The sequence below is a fragment of the Antennarius striatus genome, chromosome 10, assembly GCF_040054535.1.
Source record: "Antennarius striatus isolate MH-2024 chromosome 10, ASM4005453v1, whole genome shotgun sequence".
NCBI classification, from domain to species: domain Eukaryota; kingdom Metazoa; phylum Chordata; class Actinopteri; order Lophiiformes; family Antennariidae; genus Antennarius; species Antennarius striatus.
In genome coordinates, this window is record NC_090785.1 from 658,938 (window position 1) to 666,461 (window position 7,524).

Sequence of the window (7,524 nt, forward strand, 5' to 3'; positions counted from 1 at the left end):
TGATCGTTTTGTTTCCTCTCTGAGGACATTTTGTTTCTGGAAATCCATCCCATCATGCAGCGGGAGCGCGCCGGCGTTTTGTTCTGCGTGTTAGCGTGTTATTTATCTTCTCTCAGAGACGGGTCACGTTCCGTGTTGGGGGAAAAGATGGGGGGGGGGTCGTAAACGCAGAAGAAGAGTCGGGAAAAGAGGAAAAGTGGGACCTTATTTCACATAAATTAAGCTGACGTGGCGTAAATAGGCCACGCCCCCCACACCTGAGCAGGTGGATCCAGGTCGTTGGGTCACAAAGTTTTGCATCACACCTGCTGGTTTCCACGGCGACAGACGGAAAACTCCTTCAAATTAGTTTAAAGACGGAGAATCTGGGAGGAAGAGAGCTCCTCCTCTTCCTCCTCTTCCTCCTCCTTTTCCTCCTCTTCCTCCTCCTCCTCCTCCTCTTCCTCCTCCTCCTCCTCCTCTTCCTCCTGACGTCACGTTGAGACCCAGCTGCTCCGCCCGTCGGCCTCCCCCGGCGTCAGACACCTGGACGGAAGAGGAAACCGTCTCTAAGGTGTGGGGGGGCAACAAGTGAGGAAGAAGAGTCCTCTTCCTCCTCCTCTTCCTCCTCCTGCTGACTCGGCTCTTTTCCGCTGAAGCACCGACAGATGTTCCCAATCCCAACCGTCCTCGAAGGCATCGTCACCAAACCAGCGGGACCGACCGGGAACCACAAACAGGATGGTTCCTGCTGGTGTGTGTGTGTGTGTGTGTGTGTGTGTGTGTGTGTGTGTGCGTGTGTGTGTGTAAATGTTTTTAATTTGCTCCCCTGCTTCTGCTTACCCAGCATTCAGAGCTGCTGCTGCTCGTTTTGAGTACACATTGATGGATGAGAGGCTCAGAAGCCCCTCCCCCTGCACACACACACACACACACACACACGTGGAATATCAGTTTGAACATGAACTCTAAAACCCATCTAAACATCAGTCACGTGACAGGAAGTGTTGCATTATGGGTAATAAACTACAAAACCAAACAATTTTTTTTATTTTTTCTGCAGTAACTTTTTTTTTTTTGATTGACCTGTTGCATTTGTCTGATTGGCCGGTTCTGTCACCGCTACTTCCTGTATCCGTCGGGAGCTCCGCCCCTGACAGAGATGATTAGCTCCTGATTCTTTGGAGGGAATAAACAGGAAGGAGGCCACGCCCACAAAGGAAACAGGAAGTGTAAACTTTTCAAACCAATGAGAGACCCAGCAGATGGATGCTGGGCTGTGATTGGTTTGTTTGAGACAATTGGAGGCGGAGTAACGCAGGGAGGCTCTGCTGAAGCTCCGACACATCGGTGAGGAAGAGGTCAGGATGAAGATTACCACAATAGTGGTGCTGATGAGAATCGCCATGACAACCATTACTGAGGTCACAGCAGAGGTGACGATAACGGCGGCGTTGATGATGACAATAAAGATGACAATGAAGGTCGTGGTGGACGTTAGAGGAGATTGGAGCGGTGATGAAGATGAAGATGAGGATCCTGTTATCTCCTTCACCTGTTTGATGTATTTTTCTAATTAGCTGCAATGAGAACATCTCTACATGAATTAATACTTGATTTTCATCAACGTGAAACGATGAAGACGAGGCCCCGCCCTTGCCCCCCCCCCCAGAGTCGCTTCCTGTTTCTTCTCGACCTGCGATTGATTTCACTTCCACTTCCTGTCGATGCTCTTCCTCCCCCGCCTTCCTCATGTGTCCCAGAATTCGTTTACGCTCGTTTTCATCGACCCCACGCTTGATATCAACGGCTCATTAATCAGTCATGTGATCAATTAGTCATGTGATCAATTAGTCATGTGATCAATTAGTCATGTGATCCATTGGTCATGTAATCAAATCCAAAATGAATGCCAGCTTCCTCCTCTTCCTCCTCCGTGTTTCTTCCGTGTGGCTCAGTGATGAGCCGGCGGTGTGTCCAGGGTGTACCCCGTCTGGGATAGGCTCCACCCATAGAACGGAAAACCCGCTGAAGACGATTGGATCAAAGCAGCTTGTGTTCTTTCTTCATCATCATCCTCCTCTTCCTCCCAAGCCAGCAGCAGATCGATGAGAACACACACACACACACACACACACACACACACACACACACACACACACACACACACACGCAGCCTGAGGACTAATGATAAGTGAACAAAGCGGCGGTCGGGACGCTCATCCGGCGCCCTCGCCCGATAAGAACCCCACAGAACATTCATTAAACAAACATCCCATAATTATTTGACGTTTAAACAGGAGGATGCGACGCTTCACATCAACCAGGAATGATGTTGCCTCCATTAAAGCAGCCGCCGCGTGTTAGCATGCGCCGCAACGATAGCACTAATGCTAATGCTAATGGAAAGCTTTGGTGTCAGAAGAAGGAAATGAGTGGAAATAAAACAAAAGAGAACGTCAGGAATGTTCATCTCACCCCGCTAGCTCCTCTGGCCACGCCCCATCGCACCTGATTGGCTCATCCAGGTGAGGACATGGATTGCCCAATTCAGGTCCGACCCAGAACCAACAAACAAACGTTAGCGTTACGTTATGAGGACACTGCTAATAAAGTTGATACACAACCTCCCCATCATCTAAAGGCCACGCCCTCTCACACACCTGCTCCTAATCTGCTCTGCTAGCTCCACCCACTTACACACCTGTTCCTGCTCCCATCCGTCCTCACCTTGTCCAGCCGGGTGGTGGAGGAACAGTCTCAGCAGGGATGCTTCCCCCTCTTTAGACACCTCCTCCGACTCTTCTAGAGGATCCCGAGGCGATCCCAGACCAGAACCTTCAGCGGGTCCTAGGTCTTCCCCGAGGGCTCCTCCATGTAGGACATGGAACACCTGGAACACCTCCCCAGGAGCCATCTGGAACAGATGCCCAAGCCAAGATCTTGTCCTTTCGGTCAAGACTCAAAACTCCTCCCCTTGGGGCAAAGACTCCCCACCGACCTGGAGTGGGCAGACCCCCTTGGAGGATTTGGATTTAGAGGTGCTGATCCTCATCTCGCTCGCGTCACACTCAGCTGCAAATCGCCCCAGAGCTGAAGGTCCAGGTCTGATGAGACCAACAGGACAGACCGGGAACCCCGTCTGGTTGGGGGTAACTCCCTCCAACCCTCAAGCACCAGGTGGAGAATGTAGCTGGTCAGTGTTCCATGACCGGTTCCTCCTGAGTCCGCAGTCCTATCAGTCTAATCCTCCTGGAACAGACTTGCCCCGGGTGGTTGAGGAGTCTGATCCCCAAAAGTTGGGGCAAACCTTCGAGTTCTCTTTCTTGAAAAGGGGGACCACCACCAGGGTCTGCTAGTCCAGAGATACCAATGATACAGGAATCCCTGGAACCCGATGTTACCAGGAATACCTGAGGGGTACCTGAGGGGTACCTGAGGGGTACCTGAGGGGTACCTGAGGGGTACCTGAGGAACTCGATAAAAACCTCAGGTGACGGATGAGACCTTCCTCCATGGAGATCTTGGGATCTAGGAGATCCTGAAAATAATCCTGAGCTTTGAAACGTCTTCGAAATAGAAATAAATGAAATAGAATAACTGCTAGTCGGATCGGAGCGTCGGTGAAACGCCGTCGTGTGGAAAGACGTTCAGATAAACGCTCAGAACCACGACTCCACCGCTTGTTTACTAAACGTTTGGTAAACACAGATCACATGACCGATAAACAACCACCTGTCCTCAGGGGCGGCGATAGCGAGGCGGAACGGAGTGTGTGTGTGTGTGTGTGTGTGTGTGTGTGTGTGGTGAAGCGTCACAGCGCCAGGCTGCATTTCGCTGATAAGCGCTGATGAGTGAATGCAGGGAGCGCAGTGGGGGGGTTGGGGGGTTTGGAGTGTGACATCCAGCTAAGGGCTTATGGGTAATGGGTGGGGGGCACCCATCCTCAGCCCCCCACCCGCTACCCAACACCCACTGCAGCCCCCCCCCCACTCTCCATTTCTGAGAGCTGCTGCACGGTGGTTGACTCCGCCTCGCCGTCGCCCCCGGCAACAGAATCTGTCATCAGACACGCCTCCTGGTCCTGCTGTCCCCTCGGCGCCGGGATGAGATGCGGGGGCCCCTGGCGGGCCCCGGATGGCTGCTTCGCCCCTGGATGGATCCACCGGCTGGATTGAGGCGTTAACCGGCTTTACGCTCCGGCGCCGCCATCAGCAAGCTGATGGGGGGGTGGGGTCGGCCAGGCGAGGGGGGGGGGCAGGCTGGGTAGGCTGTGGACCGCCGCCGCCGCCATGTGGGTACGGGGTTGAACAGGCGTCATGGCGACCCCGCAGAACCCTGGAAACGGGTCTAATGAAATAATCGCTCTACAGGAAGTACAGGAACTACTTCCTGCTGCTTTAGCCTCTTTCAGCTCCGGTTTTGGTTTCATTTCGTCTGAAGTCAAGTATGAGTTTATTTTATTTTATCGTCCTTATGTTGAGCTTGTTTTAATATTTCTAAATAAGTGAAATGACTTTATTGCATTGATAGATCAAATTAGCATTAAGCTAATTTTAGCGACTGGAAATCAAACAAAATATTTCATCTCACGGTGACTTTAAAACCAAACGAGAGCAGGTTCAAGAATAAACGTGTGGTTTTAACTTTATCTCTGCTCAACAAAGTTTAACGTGACTTTTAACGACTTTCTGGTTGCCGTGGCAACGCGTCGCCGTTCAGAGAAAGAAAGCGTTCGGATCGGTGTCAGATGAAGAACCGGCGTCTGATTATCTGGGCGGCAGCGTGGAACTTCATTTCTTTAGTCCTGATTGGTGCAGAGAAGCTTCAGTGCTTCTCTGCTGAACACACACACACACACACACACACACACACACACACACACACACACACACACACACACACACACTGCTCAGATCTGTTTTTGTGTTTCTTTTGATGAATTTTAGTTTGACAAACATATCAGATGTTTATGAATGATTTATTTATTTAACTGAAAATCTTCAAACTATTTTTTAAACGTAAATGCATTTTATTTCACCTGGATCAAAGTTCAGCACGGATTTATTTTCCTTTATTTTAAAAAAAATAAGTTTTAATTTCTTTTTTCTTCTTGCTCATGTTTATTTATTAAAAACCTTCAGTAAAAAAACATTTTTATGAATAAAAAAATAAAAAAATAATGCAAGTTTAATGTTGTAAACAAATAAAGAATCTTTTCAGAAGTAAATAAATTTAAATGTTCTGTGAAAATAAGACAACTATTATATACCAAGATCATTATTGATAAAAAGAAGATCGATAGCAATTCTAGCAAAAACAACTTTTTAAATAAATAATTAAAAAGAAATTCCAAGGAAAGTCTCACTTTAGACAGGAGGCCGTCAGCCAATCAGACAAGTTCTTGTAGAAATGGGGCGTGTCCTCTGTTGGCTGTTTCTCCAGAGGGGCGGGGTCACGTCTGCTCCTGACGTTTAACGGTCTCTCTCCTGGAGCGTCTCCGCAGACGAGACGAGTCAAAGCAGCCAAAGAAACGGAAGTAAATGACATGGAGGCGGCGCCTCGTTTCTGTCAGACGTTTTCAAAGCGGCTTTTGTGACTTTCACAGAGCAAATAAATTAAAGTTTCACACGGAGGTCGACACAATAAGTCAGACCTCGGGCGGCGGCGCCTCAGTCGAGACGCATCGGAGTTGAACGTTCAGGAGCCAACAATGGATCGGAGAGGCGCTAGCGGCGGCGGCGCTAACGTTTCAGCAAAATCCACAAGAACGGTAAGAAAGTTTAACCAAAGAAAATTAAAAGAAATCTGCTGACGTATTAATGTATCTAATAATAATCTACACTACTGGCATGCTGATGAAACATTACATATAAATGAAAAATAGTCGGCTGCTATCGAAAGGGATGCTAATGTTTTTAGCGCATACACACTGCATGCTAACACACTCGCTAACTTATTATTAATGTAGCTTACATTTATCACGTTAGACAAATAAGCTAACATATTTCACGTTAGCATGTTTACAGTAACAAATATATGTATAGCTAGCATGCTAACATCCAAAGATTCAGTATTCTAGCATTTCATGTTAGCATCTCTGTCACATGACTTCTACTGCTAATGTTATTATTCATTAAAATGATGAATATGAACAGTTAGCAAGCTAACATTAAATTAGCCTGCTAGCAAGTTCTGTTTAATTCTAAATAACAGAAGTTCACACATGTTAGCCTCCTTGCTACCTATCTCGTGTATTCTGTTTACATGCTAATAAGCTAGGAATAGCCTCAGGTCCATTAGCATGTTAATGAATTGAACATTCAGCGTGTGATGTCCAACATGTTAACATTAACATGATTCATTGTTGAATAAATAACTGTGTGCTATTTAGTCTTTATTGGGAGTGACAGCTCTTTTACTTGCTAATAAGCTAAAATAGGTCATTAGCATATTAACCTCGAACATGACTTCTAATGTTAAAATCAACATTATTCATTAACATTATAAATATGAGGCATTAGCAAGCTAATATATTTAATTAGCCTGCTAGCAATTCATGTTTAATTCTAAACACGGGTGCACACGTGTTAGCCTGGTTGCTACCTTTTTTATGCATCTTGTTTACATGCTAATCAGCTACGAGTAGCTTGGGGGCTATTAGCATGTTAATAAATCAAACATTCCGTGTGATGTCAAGCATGTTAACATTAACATGATTCGTTTGTGTCATGGGTATGTGAGCAGTTAGCATGCTAACATATTAATTATAGGTGTGTTGTTGGTTTATATCACTTTATTTTCCAGCGGTTTTAGAAGCGCTACCGCTTCCACTGAGTCAGCGTCTGCAACCGCCGCTGGCGTTTAGGCTTCTGGGCGCTAGCGGGCCTCTCTGGAGAAATAATGTTGTGAAACAGCTGGACGGGCGCTAATCCAGCTGCTGCTAACATCACTCGCCCCACTGCTCTCAATTAACGCCCGGAGGCGGATCGCTGGCGTCTCCATGGAGACCGACCTCTGAGCGACACGGTGGTGACTCTCATTAGCCAACTGAGGAGCCGCCGCCAAACAAACGCCGTCCAGCATCGATTTGGAACTTGACAGGATGTCACCCGGTGAAACTTCCTGTCTCCACCCCCCCACCTGTCACCCCACCCACCCAGATGTTGATTACAGGGGTTTCCTGATTGGCTCGTTGAGGGAGGATGAAAGGGATGAGTCATGGTTTGTTGGCTAGCTAGAGAGGTGTAGCCTGGTGGGCGTGGTCAGAGTGGGAGGCGGGATCAGAGGCTTCAAAACTATTATTTTTATATGAATTTATATTAGTCAATATAGTTTGAATTTAACAGTTTTGTTTTGTTTAATTTTTGATTTTTATTATTAATATATATATAATTATATACATATATATAGAATATATAATTATAATAATATATAATTATACTATATATTATGCATATATCTAAAAATATGTCTATACTGTAAATCTAAATAATATGTAATAATAAATATATATTCTTAAATAATGATATTCTTCCATGTCTT

At 46.5% G+C, this 7,524-nt stretch overlaps 1 long non-coding RNA gene across 1 annotated transcript; it reads right to left on the reverse strand.

Annotated features, from left to right (window-relative positions):
- Window positions 1-983: 983 nt before the first annotated feature.
- Window positions 984-3,573, reverse strand: LOC137602799 (uncharacterized). Its single transcript, XR_011037202.1, has 3 exons — window positions 3,426-3,573; window positions 2,458-3,392; window positions 984-2,065 (listed from the first exon to the last, which is right to left on the reverse strand). It is a non-coding gene; the product is annotated as an uncharacterized lncRNA (long non-coding RNA).
- Between the last annotated feature and the right edge of the window lie 3,951 nt (window positions 3,574-7,524).